At 46.2% G+C, this 16,189-nt stretch overlaps 1 protein-coding gene across 7 annotated transcripts in view; it reads right to left on the bottom strand.

The window, feature by feature from the left end:
- NEK10 (NIMA related kinase 10) overlaps positions 1–10,350 on the bottom strand; it is a 156,763-nt gene extending 146,413 nt beyond the window's left edge. For all 7 annotated transcript variants that reach the window (XM_069958651.1, XM_069958655.1, XM_069958654.1 and 4 more), the window contains exon 1: positions 10,170–10,350. The gene's annotated coding sequence lies outside the window, so the exon portion shown is untranslated. The remainder of the gene's footprint in view (positions 1–10,169) is intronic.
- Between the last annotated feature and the right edge of the window lie 5,839 nt (positions 10,351–16,189).

The raw sequence follows: 16,189 nt of genomic DNA, 5'->3' as shown, positions 1-16,189 counted from the left end.
CAGCCTTAAGGGGCAATACAATATTTTAAAGCAGAGTTTCTCAACTCCAGTCCTCAAGACCCACCAACAGATCATGTTTTGCAGATATCCCATACAATGAACAGCTGTGCCAGTTAATGGTGCACTGACTATCATTATATCACCTGTGAAATCCTCAAAACATGACCTGTTGATGGGTCTTGTGGACTGAAGTTGAGAAACACTGCTTTAGGGTGCGTGCACACTACGGAATAGCCGCGTATAACCCGCGGCATATTCCGTCGCTCGTCCCCGCACGCGGCGCTGTGCATATCCGCCCGTGCCATAGACACTATTCTGTGCACGGACGATTTCCACGTTCCGTCGAAAGAATTGACATGTCACTTCTTTCGACGGCACGCGGAATCCGCCCGTACATAGAATAGTATCTATGGCATGGGCGGATATGCGCGCCGCTGAGTGCAGGGACAAGAGACGGAATACGCCGCGGGTTATACGTGGCAATTCCGTAGTGTGCACGCACCCTTAGGGTAGCTTTACACATACCGGATCCACAGCGGATTTCACGCTGTGAGTTTGCAGCGAAATCCGCTGCGGATCCTGTAGTGTGAAGCTGAATGGGTCCCATACCCCAGCCCTGAGCATACATTACCTGCTCAGCACCGCGGCTGTGTGTGACACTCCCGGGAGCGTCACACACAGCCGCGGCGCTGAGCAGGTAATGTATGCTCGGGGCTACGGCGGCAGGGGGTTAAAGGGGCCAGGTCCCGCTGCAGATCCGGTACGTGTGAGGCTACCCTAAAAGGGAAACAACCAGCCCTAAACCGCTGTATACAGCTCCTGCAGCAGCCGTGCCACATACCGGCCGCGGCTGCAGCAGGAGATGTATAACCGAAAAACTGTTTAATCCCCCGGGGGTGTGACAAGCAGAGGTAGGAAGGTAGCCATCTGGGAGGCTCCCCGCCCGTATCTAGTCACCGCTCTCTGCCTGTCAGTGCGCTCGTAGGGGATGATTGACAGGCAGAGAGGCCAGTAAGGGACCTCTTTGCCTGTCAATCATCCCCTCTGAGCACGCCATCAGGCAGAGAGCAGTGACTAGATATGGGCGGGGAGCCGCCCAGATGACTACTTCCCCGCCGCTGCCTGTCATGCGCCCGGGGCATTAAACAGTTTTTCTTTCCGGGTATACAGCTTCTGCTGCAGCTGCGGCCGGTACGTATACAGTGGTTCAGGGAACCATATGAGCCCGATTGGGCTGATTGGTTCCCTTTAATAAAAATTTTTGCCAGACTTTTCCTTTAATACCTTTTGTAGAGGTAGAGAGAAGAGGAGTTGCCAGAGGACCCCTGCCCAAGGTCGATCCTGTACTCTGACGTGACTGTATATATATATATATGTATGTAGATAAGTGATACTCGTACTCACGTTTAAACTAATGTCTGACCGCCTTCTGCCCCCAGCCTTCCTCTGACTCTTAGGAAATCGCCCTGCGCGGTTTCGAGGGGTTCCTGGCATGGGCTAGGGTGTTCTACTTGGCTTCTCTCCCCCAAATCTGCAGCAGATTTGATGCTGTGTTCAGTTATTTAGATCTAATCTGCTGCGTATTTGTTGCGTATTTGCTGCGTATCGCAGCAGTATATTTGCTGCGTATACGGTGTGTGTGTTTATACCCTAAAGGTGGCTTAGCACTGCATAGTGAAAGTAGTGGTTGCTTGTATAAAGAAAGTATCTCTCAGAGCTAATCTCTCCTGCATCTGTCCCCTTGGATCTCCAACAACTAACTCCCTTTTCTGGTTCCTGTCAGAGATCCTGGCCACCCTTTAAAGAGGATGTACCACCAGGTACCGATGCCGCGGTCCGTTTTTCGAACCGCGGCCCGCTCCCCCCCCCACAACTATCACCCCCAGCTACCCCCAACTATCACCCCCAGCTACCCCCCAACTATCACCCCCAGCTACCCCACAACTATCACCCCCAGCTACCCCCACAACTATCACCCCCAGCTCTCCCACACACAACTATCACCCCCAGCCTCCCCTCACAACTATCACTCCCAGCCCCCCGAAACAACTATCACCCCCAGCCTCCCCCCACAACTATCACTCCCAGTCCCCCGAAACAACTATCTCCCCCAGCCCTCCCACACACACACAACTATCACCCCCAGCCCCCTGAAACAGCTATCACCCCCAGCCCTCCCACAAAACTATCACCCCCAGCGCCCCCACAACTATCACCCCCAGCTTCCCCCAACTACCACCCCCAGCCCTCACACACACACAACTATCACCCCCAGCCTCCCCCCACAAATATCACCCCCAGCTCTCCCACATAACTATAACCCCAAGCCCCCCTACAACTATCACCCCCAGCCCCCCTACAACTATCACCCCAACCTCCCCCCACAACTATCACCCCCAGCCCTCACACACACACAACTAACACACCCAGCCCCCCCACAACTATCACTCCCAGCCCTCACACACAACTATCACCCCCAGCCCCCCCACAACTATCACCCCCAGCCCCCCCACAACTATCACTCCCAGCCCTCACACACACACAACTATCACCCCCAGCCCTCACACACACACAACTATCACCCCCAGCCCCCCCACAACTATCACCCCCAGCCTCACCCCCACAACTATCACTCCCAGCCCCCCAAAACAACTATCACCCCCAGCCCTTCCACACACACAACCATCACCCCCCGGCCCCCTGAAACAGCTATCACCCCCAGCCTCCCACACACAACTATCACCCCCAGCCCTCCCACACACAACTATCACCCCCAGCCTCCCCCACAACTATCACCCCCAGCCCTCACACAACTATCACCCCAGCCCTCACACACACACACACAACTATCACCCCCACCCTCCCCCTACAAATATGACCCCCAGCCCTCCCACACAACTATTACCCCCAGCTCTCCCACACAAAACTATCACCCCCAGCCCCCCACAACTATCACCCCCAGCCCTCACACACACACAACTATCACCCCCAGCCTCCCCCCCCCACAACTATCACTCCCAGCCCCCCGAAACAACTATCACCCCCAGCCCTCCCACACACAACTATCACCCCCAGCCCCCCTATAACTATCACCTCCAGCCCATCCACACAGAACTATCAGCCCCAGCCTCCCCCCACAACTATCACCCCCAGCCCTCCCACACACACAACTATCACTCCCAGCTCTCCCACAACTACCACCCCCAGCCTCCCCCACACACAACTATCACCCCCAGCCTCCCCCACACACAACTATCACCCCCAGCCCCCCCCCCACAACTATGAACCCCAGCCTCCCCCCACAACTATCACTCCCAGCCCCCGAAACAACTATCACCCCCCAGCCCCCCCATGCACACAACTATCAGCCCCCCACACACAACTATCATCCCCAGTTCTCTTACCTGAGCGCCGGCGTGGCATGACTTCACCCAGTGTTCAGCTCCTCTCCTCCCCTGTGCAGCGCTGGAGCATGACATCACCTGGACCGCACTTCGGTAAGGGGACATGTGGTCCGGGTGACGTCATGCTCCGGCACCGTGCAGGGGAGGAGAGGAGCTGAGTGCTGCAGGAGGGGGGTGGTCAGGGGCGCTCCGGCAGAAACACAGCACATCTAACTTCTATTTGTAGTTAGATGTGCAGTGCATTTCTTTGCCGGAGCGCCCCCCAGCTGGCCGGGAGTGAGGCGCTCTGTGCAAGCGCACAAGTCCCACACCCCAAAGGCCCACCCTGAACCCCACCAAGGCACTTCATCTCCAACTTTTACCTGAGTGCACGACTCACTGGGGTGCACATACGCAACACCCATGGTGGGACACCACAGGGGTATTACTCAAATGCCGAACAATCAGACTCGAGCATGCTCAAGTTGAGCTCATCTTTAGTATCTATAGGACTGACAAAAATCAGCATCCTATATGTAGACCTGCAATTGAAGGGAAACTGGTACATTTAAATGTATCTAGTACAGAAAAACTAGTCACAAACAACTCAACTTTGCATGCAGGAAGTTGTAGTCTTCGACATATACAATAACTCACAATGTTCTAGTAGTTGGAGAATTTACTTGAGCAAGGAGAATCTGTAGAGTGCCCAAGAAAAAGATCAGCCACTGCTAGGCTCATAGGGAATATTTCAAAAAGGTAGAAGATCATACTATTAATATCTCTAAAGTACATTCTAGGTTCCAATTATTTAATGGCAAAAGATCTGCTCCAACTAGAGAGAGAATTACCTCTATCGCCAAATAGTGACTTTGATTACAGTAACTGAATATAAACATGGGCTAAACATATATTTATCCTAAGATAATAAAAGGAAATAATATATAGATCAGTGTCGGACAGGGGTACCTGGGGCCCACCAGAGGAAATGATCCTAGTCCTTTCCTGGATTCTGTATCTGTGACAAATCCCTTGTGAATAACATTTTCAGTCAAACTACAACTCTCAGAACACCCTTCATTTATAAAGCTCTCAGGTTATGCTGGGAGTTGTAGTTTCTCAGAGAACAAACCCTCTAATAAATCACTGTGTGCAATGGTTCCTGTTAGCTGCAATCTGTGGGTGACAACCATCAGCCCTGAAGGTGCGGCAATACATCTGTCTACAGCGGCAGTTATCAGAGGATCATCTCCTTACTGTATTACAACTCCCAGCATATTCTGAGGGCTGCAGACTGTCAGTAAATGCTGAGAGTTGTAGTGCCTGCAGATGTTGTAGTTGGGTCCTAGGCAGGGGCATTGCTAGGGTCCTAAAACAAATGGGGCACGGGCCCTCTGAGTTCCGTCATAAGCGGTTAGCGTAGGAGCCCAGTGCAGAAGCTAGTAACCCCAATGACTACTCTAGCTCTATTCCCGCCACTTATAATAACTGCGGCTAAGAAGACACAAGTAGCAACCTGCCCTGGGCTCCTGTTAGGCTCACTGTCATTGGTCATGGTACACCCCAGTGGTGCCCACCACTGCGAGAGTGACCCAGGAAGCTCCCTCTGTACACACTGGGGAACTCCTATCAGAAAACATTATACAAAATGCAAAAACCTCATTCAGTGACTCACATGTGACGTCTTCTTTGATCTGAGATGTTCTTTTTCCCTTCTCCTCTCTATCTGGCTCAGACCACCATGATTTCTTCCAGCTACAATTCATCTCTTCAGAACCTGCCAGACAAACATATTAGGCTCCACACTTTTCCACCAACTTCCTTCCTTTTTCCACTCCTATAGGCTCCCATACAGTAGAAACTCCACTGTTTGGTATCATGGGCATTTAATTGAGTAGGTAAGTGTGATGGCCCCTGTATGTAGGAACCCGTTGTACTCCCATATCGTAATAATGCCCCCTGCTGTGCTCCCATATAGTAATAATGTCTCTTGTTGTGCCGCCAAAAATTAATATAATGCCTCCTGCTGTGCCCCCATATAGTAATAATGTCTCCTGCTGTGCCCCATATAGTAATAATGCCTCCCGCTGTACCCCTAATATAATAATAATGTGTCCTGCTGTGCCTCCATATAGTAATAATGCCCCCTTCTGTAAGCCCATATAGTAATAATACCCCGACTGTGCCCTCTATAATAATGCGCCTGCTGTACCCACCATAGTAATAAAGTTCCCCCCTCTGCCTGCAATTAAGCTGACCCCCCCACGCACAAACTACCCCACCTTACCCCCCCACAGACTCTACCCCACCTGACCCCACACACACACACATCCCCACCTGACACTCTCCACAAACACACACTACCCCTCTGACCCCCCCCCCCCACACACACACAACCTCACCTTAAACTCCCCTCCCCCCACCACCAGGCACTACAGGTTGGGGCAACAGTGCAGTAAATGAGGAAAGACCCATGGCCAGGGGAAGACTCCGACCACTCAGTGCCCACTATACTAATGCCTACAGCAGCGCGGAAGCAGTGAGGACGCCACTGGGGAGACCATCAGCTGTCACCGACACAGCTCACTCAGCAGTCCACATGGAACAGTCCAGGTCATAAGGGTTCAGGATGCCAGGGTGAAGAAGATGATCGTCCAAACTCCAAAGGCAGGTGAGAGGCTGGGCGGGAGCTGGGCACCTCTACGGCTGGCCGTGGCGCACTCATGCAATGACGTCATCCGCCACTTGTTCATTGGATGCGTGTGCCGCGGCGGTACCTGGGGACAGGCAATGCGAGCAGGCCAGGGATCACTATTAGAGGCCGCCGCTGCAGTTTTTTCAGCGCTGGCGAGCCGTGGGTGACGGGGGGGGACTTTCGGGGCTAGGGCTTGTGCCCCGAATGTTCATGCCTAGCGACGCCACTGGCCCTAGGTGCATTGTACACTGGATGCTTTGTGGGAGATCAGAATATATAGTTCCGTGGGGGATCAGTGTAGGGAAGTGACCCCAGAACAGCACTAATAGGGATAGAACAAAACATCTACCCCTACCATATAATACCGTCACACTGTTAGTAACCAAATCCAGTACACCAAGAACAATATTACCAATAATACCTGTAAATAAGAAACTTATATTATCACCTCGTCATGACCACCACCATTACCACCACGGTGACTAAGGGGTCGTTTACACACATTCACATTCTGTACAATTGTGTCCGTACACGGTTGGTGTTCTGCAGACCTGTGACTCCTAGCATCAGGATTAAAGGGAACCAATCACGCCGAAAATCCATCTTAAGATAAGGAAACGTGCTGGCACATCACCCAGCACGTTTCCTAAACATCCCCTTGTAACCTCCGTGCCCCCCTCCATCAGTCAGTAATCTTACTTTGAAGAAGTCCCGCGCTGTATGTAAATTTCTGGCAAGTAGTCACGGTGGGCGGAATCAGTCACAGGTCCTGGGAGTCTGTAATGGCTGTAATCACACCCAGAGGGGCGTGCTTGAGGTCTGCCTTCCATCCTTGTGACCTGGCGGCTTGCGTTTCACGTCGGCGGTGCACTGACGTCATCCGCACGCAGCGCCTTCGTCTTCCGGAGTCCGCGCATGCGCAGTACGTCGGCGTCGGCTCCCGCCGTACTGCGCATGCGCGGACTACAGAAGACGTCTGCGCTGCGTGTGGATGATGTCAGCGCGCTGCCGACGTGAAACGCAAGCCGCCGGGTCACGTGGATGGAAGGCAGACCTCAAGCACGCCCCTCTGGGTGTGATTACAGCCATTACAGACGCCCAGGACCTGTGACTGATCCTGCCCACCTTGACTAAATCCGCCCACCGTGACTACTTGCCAGAAATTTACATACAGCGCGGAACTTCTTCAAAGTAAGATTACTGACTGATGGAGGGGGGCACGGAGGTTACAGGGGGATGTTTAGGAAACGTGCTGGGTGATGTGCCAGCACGTTTCCTTATCTTAAGATGGATTTTCGGGGTGATTGGTTCCCTTTAATTATGAGGTCGGGAGCTCCTAGGCAGTTTAAAAGTTTGCACTAGTGTACCCTACGCGGGGCTGTGTCAGTACACTACTGCAAACCATACACTGACCAATTTAGATACCAATGGTACACAGACCATCTGCACACTATATAAGTTGCAGTGCAGTTACTAATGATTAACAGGTGAAGGCTACTCTGATTGCTGTCACTCACTTTTCGCTTTCTTCTCCATCTGGAAAGGCCATCATGAAGACTTCTCCGGCCACAACTCATCTGCAGAAGGGCAGCTGGGGGTGACTGGGGAAGGGAGGCAGCCGGGGTTACAGGGGCAGGGGAAGCAGGTAGGGGTCCCCCATGTGCAGTGAGCTTCTGGCACAGACAAACTGTTACATAACGGCCTGGAAGCTCACTGCTGCAGCCCTGCTGTGCCCGAACTTTTCTCCTCTCCTGCTCGGTGGCGGACATGTGACGACATGTGACGGACAGTGAGCTTACGGGCGGGTGTAACAGGCTGTCTGTCCCGGAAGCTCACCATGGCCCCCTAACTGCACTGTAATCCGCAGCAGAAAATCCGCTGCGATACGGTGTGTGTGAAGCTACCCTAAGACAGGAAGGTTTGTCAGACATAGGGACCGCAAACGAGTGCTAATCAGAGAGATCGGCAGCTAGTTTGCTTTGCCTTTACACAAGAAATTGAGCGGTGGGGGCTGCATGAATGATGGCAGTGCCGGCTTGAAGTTACAGCAGCGGCTGGAGGACCAGAAAACCAGATGCTGGATCACTAGCAGCATGGCAAGTATAGACAGATTGGGACCTGGAAACTATATACATATGCCGTTTCCCCTTTATCGGCTGCACAAACCTCTGTTTACACTGGGAGATGTGCAGCCAATAAAGATACATTTTAAAACAGCTTCAAAACAGAATCAGCCGATAATCATCAGCTGATGACTCAGCTTTACACAGCCCAAATATCGGCTGCTGGAGAGTTTCTAACGCCGCCGCTGGCCAATAATTGGCCCGTTTAAAAGGCCCTTTAGGTTGAAATTTAATTGCACGCAGAGGAGTCTGTAAAATAAGATCTACCAAAAATTTACTTAAGCTTGTTACTCTGTTTTGACGAAAATGAACATTAATTTATCTGGGGCATCATAACTCTATTGTCCAGAAGTATCAAGGCAGTGTAGAGCTGCTCCAAGTAACAGCACTACATAGATTTAATAAGAGATTACTATTGGATATCGGTACCTAAAGGGGTTGTCCAGCGGAAATCTTTTTCTTTCAAATCAACTGATGAGAAAGTTTTAGAGATTTGTAATTTACTTCTATTAAAAAATCTCAAGTCTTCCCACACTTATTAGCTACTATATGTCATGCAGGAAATGTTTTATTTTCAGTCTGACACAGTGCTCTCTGCTGACATCTCCGGACGAGACAGGAACTCTTATCTCGGTTCTCTATTAATCCCCATAGAAAACCTCTCCTGCTCTGGACGGTTCCTGTCTAGGCCAGAGATGTCAGCAGAAAGCACCGTGTCAGACTGAAAATAAAACATTTCCTGCAGGACATACAGCAGCTGATAAGTATAGGAAGACTTGAGATTTTTTTTTATAGAAGTAAATTACAAATCTGTATAACTTTCTGATATCAGTTGATTTGAAAGAAAAAGATTTTCGCAGGACAACCCCTTTAATTTGAGGTATCCCTGTGGTCTAACCTGCAGAACTAACCGACTTCTATTTACTGAGATCTCATATAGTTCAACTTTTATAAATCCTTTTTTCTTACACTCATTTTGCATATTCACAATATGGTTTTGTGATCATTATACTATACAAGGTATTGGCTTAATAGACATCCAGTGTATCTGTAATACTTAGATTTTTCTGGAATATTTTTTATTTTTTTAGATTTCTATCTTTAGAATAGAAGCCTTCTTTCTATGCCAGTAGCATGCATATTCATAATTGTAATTTTCTGTCTTTTGAGCTGTTTTAATTATGACATAACACATTTTTTGCTGTTATTACCCTCTGCCAAATATCCAATAATGTGAATTTTACTCACCAGTGATTGCCTGGGGGGTGAAACTAAATATGCTGATTTTTTTGGGATTATGCATCAAGAGCTACTATGGTGCATTTTGACATAAGGCTGCAGAGGCATATAGCATTGCTAACCTCTCTACCCCAGTTCTGAAACCGCTAAATCCCATTTGTTTTGTTGATATGTAATGTTCTCCCCTACCATGTCCTCTCATTGCTATATTTATGAATCATTGCTATATTCTCCCCTTAATTATATATCTGTATGGTGTACATGACAAAGAGATGGCGATGAAGGCTGATCAGAAGTGATGACATCCCTCAGCTTGGGGCTTGAGCTCAGAAACGAGATCCAACAAGCAGCGGATGATACGACATCTTAAGAGGAGAGAGCTGCTGATACTATACCGCATTGAATAAGACAGACAAAGGGGTATTCCAGGAAAAAGTAGGAGATCGCAAGGGGGGAGGGGACCCCTTCGGCTCTGTTATGAATAGAGCCCTTGGTCGGCACTTCCGGAATAGCCCTTAAAGGTGGCCATACACCTTCAATAGCTGATGTCCGTCAGTTATCTCTCCTGTGCAGCCCCCACCCTCCACATACATAAGAATTTTCCACACAGCCAATCAATCCTGTGTTCTCTATGAGGAGGAGGGTTAAAGGGATACGGTCACTGCCCTTACTTTATGTGTGGTTCTCTGCACCATCCACAAGCTAAGACGCTGCACATTCAATATATACCTGTTAAACACTTGTCTGTGTCTTCTTTCTGATCTAAAATCGCTTTATTTTATTGATTGACAGTGTCACCATGGTGGGGCTTCACGGCAGTTGGGACCCTCTCCTATATAGGCAGTGTCATCCAAGTGGGCTGCATGGCAGTTGGGACCCTCTCCTATATAGGCAGTGTCATCCAAGTGGGCTGCATGGCAGTTGGGACCCTCTCCTATATAGGCAGTGTCATCCAAGTGGGCTGCATGGCAGTTGGGCTCCATCTCCTGAGTGCCCAACTGTTGTGAAGCCCCGCCTAGGTGACACTGTCCACCGATAAAATGAAGCTATTTTAGAGCAGAAAGAAGACACAGACAAGTGTTATACAGGTGGGTACGTTCACACTTACCGGATCCGCAGCCGATATTCTGCTGCGAATCCGCAGCAGATTTCATTTAATTAACTAAACACAGCATCAAATCTGCACCATCAAATCTGCTGCAGGGTGCCTTCACACACACCGGATCTGCAGCAGATCCGCAGCATATCTGCAGTAGATTTGATGCTGTGTTCAGTTATTTAGATCAAATCAGCTGCGGATCTGCAGCAGAAAATCTGCTGCGATACGGTGTGTGTGAAGCTACCCTTATATTGAATGTGCAGCATCTAAGCTTGCAGATAGTGTGGAGAATCGCACAGAGTAAGGTGGGTGACAATATCACTTTAAGCCACAGATAGAAAGCTCTGGCTGTGGCTTATCTCTGACAGAACAAAGTGGTTAGACAGTTATTTTCCATCACGCCCAACCCCTAGCTCCACCTACATCATCTGTCAGTCAGAAAAGCTATAAGGTGTATGGAGACCTTTCAACAACTTTCTGTTAGGGGTGTAGATTTGGACATTTTGATCTGCTCAAGAACAAGTGTTGGACAAACAATTTGTTTCAAGTCATAGCGGATTTAGTTCAAGAATTAACCTAGTGACCAAACCATTAAGAGGTAACAACTTTCTGTTTCATATGTTTATGCTCCCTCCACCTTTACATTGTAAGCTGTAGCATGTTTCCATGTCATGAGTGGGTAAGTAAAATGTGACCCATTGCAGAAATCTCCACCACTATACATTAGTGCTAACAAAAAAAACAGACACGACTTTAGAAATTTCAGTAGACTTTTATTGCTCTCATTTTACTTTGTTTTTCTTTTTAACATTACAAAATATAGTTTGCATTTTTCTAGGTTTTCCAACAGATTATAAAGGCAGGGTTTTCACATCTCAGGTAGAACAAGAAACTCACATATTTTTCATAAAAACTAACAAAATATAATTTATGGTTTTGGAACTTGCTTTGGATTTTGTTACAAAAGAAAAACAAAAAAACAAAAACAAACACTATTTTCAATACAAAAAAACAGGCATAAAAACCTGGTGCTGTGCTTTCATAAAGTTCTTCAGTATAATAAATACTAAAAAAAAATATGTCTGGCTATGTTCAGATAAGTTAACCAAACAATGGAAGACAACACAGTCGTATCCAAGAGTACTAAAGAGGAAAGATAGGAAAAAAGAAGAAAATATCTTATTTTTACTGTTATGTGAAAATGACAAAAAGCTGCAGGTAAATTCTTCCACGTTTCAAGTCCGGAACATATTAAATGCACCAAGTATCATACAAACTCACATCACCCATGTAATCTGTATGCTAAAAATATACAAAAATACTTAAATTAAAAACCGTTCTCAGTCTACTAATATACTACAAAGGGAGTTGTATAGTGTAAACATACCAACAGATTATGGATTATTACAACCAGGCCAGCCACTCACCTACTTCATGTAATCATCAGGGACCATAACTTCAGGTTAGATATCGGAATATGGATGGAAATACTTCTATACATGTATAATAAGTCAGCAGCCTTTTTGGCTTACTTTTAATGAATGTTATAACAAAACAAAATGCCCACCTAACAATCTGAAAGCGAAAGTCTTGTTTTGGGCATCGGTGCAGCACAACATATCAGATGCATATGTCTCAAGGAAATAACAGCTTCCAAATAAAGCTAGAGAATAACTACAGTACAATAAATTGAATTATATAGAGTTAAAAGGTTCTTAAAGTAAAGAAAAAAACAAGCACATAAAACCTTACAATACAATAATCTTACAAATTATATAAATTATTTTCCTGCACAAAGAACATTTCAATGGACAGAGGGAAAAGAAAAAAACAATTCATTAGACAGATTTATAATGGTGAAAAATCAATGGAAAAAAAAGAAAGAAAAAGTAATGAGGATATATACTTATATCATACTTATATATGATATACCTATATTGACATTACTGAACTTCTAGGCTCTTCTGTAAACTGCAAGATGGCAATGGCTGCAATGCAGAATACAGAAGGCCTTGTTAAATAGTAATTATAGTTCACCATTTCCCTAAGAAACTGCATATACTTCTAATAGTGAGATAAAAACACATAGATGACCTGAATGGGCTGTCACCCATTAGCCCAAACTAAATATTTACTGTAAGGCTATGTTCACACACAGTATTTTTGCAATCCAAAACCAGGAGTGGATTGAAAACACATAAAGCCTGTGTTCATACACTGTTAAAATAGAGTGGATGGCAAATAATTGTCGTTATTTTAAAACGGCCGTTGTTTTGAAAAACTTATTATTTGCCAATGAATTGCCATCCACTCAATTTTAACAGTGTATGAATATAGCCCTTCTGTGGTTTTAATCCACTCCTGGTTTTGGATTGACAAACACAGAGTAAAAATATTGTGTTGGAACATAGCCTTACTGCGTATTTGTCATTTAGAGAAACATTTGACATGTCACAGGGTATCACTGCTGAGGACCCCCACCAATCAGGGCAACGAGCAGAGAGAAGCATGTGGTAATGGGCTACACTTCCCCACTGTCAATCATCTCCCTCCAGTGGCCCACAGACTTATAATGCTGGAGCTGCTGTATGGAGATCGCTGTGAGCCAAGGAGTGAAATGCACTTCTCCCCACTCATTCTCCTGATTGATGGGGGGGGTCTCAGTAGTGAGACCCTGTGACATGTCTAAGTTTTTTCTTAATGACAGTGTGCATGTAAGTTTTATACTTAAAATAACTGAGTTCTATGAATGTATCCTGAAAAATTATTCAGCATTGTGGAGCTTATCTTATACTGGCGAGACACGTCCTTATCAGACAAAAAGCTCTGGGATCAGCAGCTGTGCCCCTTACCCAGTAGACGGGTTTGTACAGCTGTATAACACCTATTTCCATGTCCAATGAAGCAGAAGGGGATTTATTGAACAATTCATGCTAGGTTTGGGTGTTAAAAAGTTGCAAATTATAGCACACATAATACCTGCAACTTTTTGTACCTTTCACCATTTTTAAATAGTGATGTGCAAAGCTGGAAAGGGATTATGACAAAAACGGACACAAAATATAGCGAAAATCTATGTCTGTCTATAACAGGAGTGGATTTCTGGCATAAGGTCAGCCAAAGATTAGCCTAATTCATTAATAAGCACATACCCAATAAGATTTACTGCATTTTACATCAGCATTAAAGGGAACTATCGGCAGGTTCATGCAATATCCCTATGCAGCTGCGTACCTGCTGTTGGCTGCATGAGTCTTTTTCCTGTAGCTCCTGTCGTTTTTGAGCAGCAAAAAAGCAAATACGCTAATCAGCTTGTTAGGAACACCGATTCACAGAGCACCCCCCTCGGCCCGCCCACCACCTTCTTCAGTGACGTCTTCCTTATGCATATTCATAGATGCATAATTATGCCAGTCTTTGACACGCATGTGCACGAAATGTCCTAAAAACTGGGATAATTACGCATATGAGTATGCATAAGGAAAACATCACTAAAGGAGGTGACGGACGGGGCGAGGGTGGTGCTCTATAGCGCAAAGAAATGCCCCCAATGCGCCTAACAAGCTGCTTAGCATATTTGCTATTAAATTGCTCAAAAACGGCAGGAGCTACAGGAAAAAGACCAGAGCTGCAAACAGCAGGTACACAGCTGCATGGGGATATCTAGTTCCCCTTTAAGGCCCAGATTTCCAAATCTGTCTGAGCCAAAAAAAAAAAACTAAAAAAAAAAAACTAATATGAATTGGCCAAATCAACCATATCAAAGTTGATCTATCCATGGGTTATGCTATCAACAGTAGCCACCTGGCACTCCTGCTGATCCCGTTTGGTGTCAGCACTACACACAGCCAGAAGCTGTTGAAATGAACAGGAGCCAAGGTTGTTGTACCCTATTGCTGCTGCTACACCAAGTACAAACCCAATTGCTTCTGACTCTACATACTACTGGTGCTAAACAGCTGAATGTGGGGGAGCTGGGTGTTGACACCTCGCTGATCAATTATTGATAGCCTTTCTACTGGATAGGCAGTTAATAGTTTTTTCCTGGAATACCTCTGGAAGACTTCATTCACACACAAAAAGTCAGCCAAACCTGCTGCTTTTGAGAATGGCCAACCATCTAATGTGTATGGGAATGTCCTGACTCCCAACAGTAGATGGTGGTGGAAAAAAAATGACAGGGCAGGTTTGTTGTTAATATGTCTGATCCTGTTTCTGTATCTCCCATTAGTACAGACATCTTTTGTCCATAAAGAACAAATGGATCCCTGGCGGACAAGAGGGGGAAGGGTCAGATGTTTGTCCGACACCTATCTAAGCTGTATAGCCATGTTCCAACAATGTACTAAAGATTGCAAAGAACAACAGCCAGAATTTATGTTCATGATTAATTCCGACTGTAGGCAGCGTTAAGGAATGGCCGTTGTTTATATGTAGTAGGAACATAGCCTTATATTGTTCACAGACCAAAATGGTGAAATTTCCTTTAGTCTTTTCCACTGACCTCAAGAGACATACAGTAACTATAGAAGACACCAGTATCTTTCAAATTTAAACAATAATCTTTCCGTGTGCATGCAGTCAATGATCAAACGACTAAGGACAAGTCGTTCGTGTCTTGTTGATCGCATCTTTTGAGCGGACCATAAAATTATCGCTAATCGTTTGGTGTACGTACACATAGTTTGTTTGCCGGAATCAGAAGGAGTAAATGATCATATGAACGATTATAATGACGATAGGAACTAGCGACTATCGTTATGTGTTATGGTGAATGAATTCAGGTCGTTGCCAAAAGCGCTTGTTTGTGATAATTAATCAGCGAAAACAAAAAATTGCTTTGTCTAATAGGACCCTTACTGTATACTTTGCAGCTCACTTCAGCAAATGTGCACTAGTGTATGCATCACTGCCCACTTGAATGTACCCTTACTGTAGTCAACGCTAATGCACAGAGGTGTATGCACCGCCGCTCACTGGCAGCCAGCCCTACCTTCAGTGAGCAGAGATACATAAAGTGTTGTATGCATCACCTGCCCCAACCATACAGGAGCAGGGAGTCCAGGGTTAAACAGAAGTCCTTGTTTCTCTATAAGGGTATGTTCACACTGAAGATGCAGCTTAATTAGGCTGGGTTCACACTATGTATATTTCAGGCTGTATTTGGTCCTCATGTCAGGTCCTCATAGCAACCAAAACCAGGAGTGGATTGAAAACCCAGAAAGGCTCTGTTCACACAATGTTGAAATTGAGTGGATGGCCGCCATATAACGGTAAATAACTTCCATTATTTCAATATAACAGCCGTTGTTTTAAAATAACAGCAAATATTTGCAATTAAATGACGGCCATCCACTCAATTACAACATTATGTGAACATAGCCTTTCTGTGTTTTTAATCCACTCCTGGTTTTGGTTGCTATACAGCCTCAAACATACAGCCTCAAATATACGTAGTGTGAACCCAGCCTATAGTTGAGCTGCTACAGGTCTCTGTATTGTGTGTAGAAAGGAGGGAGCCCACTGTTTAAAATACATAGGGCCCAGGTCAATTAAACTAATGACTGTATCCATGCTGCATTTAAATCAGATAACACTGTTAATAGTTTGTGTTGGAAGAACAGTAAGCAACTTAGAATTTGCTAGTATA

This window comes from Dendropsophus ebraccatus, chromosome 2, assembly GCF_027789765.1.
Source record: "Dendropsophus ebraccatus isolate aDenEbr1 chromosome 2, aDenEbr1.pat, whole genome shotgun sequence".
Taxonomy (NCBI): domain Eukaryota; kingdom Metazoa; phylum Chordata; class Amphibia; order Anura; family Hylidae; genus Dendropsophus; species Dendropsophus ebraccatus.
The sequence above is the reverse complement of the archived record's forward strand: the minus strand, read 5'-3'. Positions and strand labels throughout refer to the sequence as shown.